General features: G+C 41.4%; 1 protein-coding gene across 4 annotated transcripts in view; it reads left to right on the top strand.

Moving 5' to 3' along the window:
• LOC104950677 (bone morphogenetic protein receptor type-1B) overlaps positions 1 to 735 on the top strand; it is a 49708-nt gene that overhangs the window by 45714 nt on the left and 3259 nt on the right. The gene's annotated exons all lie outside the window — the stretch shown is intronic.

Below are 735 nucleotides of genomic sequence, written 5' to 3'. Positions count from 1 at the left end.
AGACCCAGAAATCTTGTTTGTTTGTAGGTGACCAAATACTTATTTTACTGAGGAATTTACCAATTAATTCATTAAAAATCCTACAATGTGATTTCCTGGATTCTTTCCCCCCATTCTGTCTCTCATAGTTGAGGTATACCTAGGATGACAATTACAGGCCTCTCATCTTTTTAAGTGGGAGAACTTGCACAATTGGTGGCTGACTAAATACTTTTTTGCCCCACTTTATGTTGCCCATATGACTTACATGTATAATTAGCAATATTGTTACGCCCAGGTCTAGGGGAACCTAGGCGCAGCACAAAATTTGCACTCTCCCCACTCCCAAGAACACGGACACCGAGTCAGAGAAAGCGTTTGGTAAATTTATTTACCAAATATATACACAAACAGGAGTAGCAAAACCAACAAAAAAGAAACAAACCTTACAAATCTTACCTAACCGAGAAAATAAATATACACTCTTCTTACCTACACTACCTTAAACATGAGAAAATGATCGATCCAAAAGGGAAAAGAAAACAAAAGGGTTTGCACTCCTGAGAACATAAACTGTCTTGCAAAGACAGGTAAAGTGACACTAGCCCGCAGCCAGAGGAGAAGGACAAACGATACCAAAGTGCGCTCACAACACCATAGAACAAAATATCAAGCGCCGCGATGGGAGTAGGAGAAGTGGAGTCAGTGAGAGCGGCCGAGGAACTGCACGGCTGCCGCTTAATATGCTCCTGTCTC

Source organism: Notothenia coriiceps, unplaced genomic scaffold, assembly GCF_000735185.1.
Source record: "Notothenia coriiceps isolate Sejong01 unplaced genomic scaffold, NC01 NC01_scaffold00017874, whole genome shotgun sequence".
In the NCBI taxonomy this organism is placed as follows: Eukaryota; Metazoa; Chordata; class Actinopteri; order Perciformes; family Nototheniidae; genus Notothenia; species Notothenia coriiceps.
The sequence above is the reverse complement of the archived record's forward strand: the minus strand, read 5'-3'. Positions and strand labels throughout refer to the sequence as shown.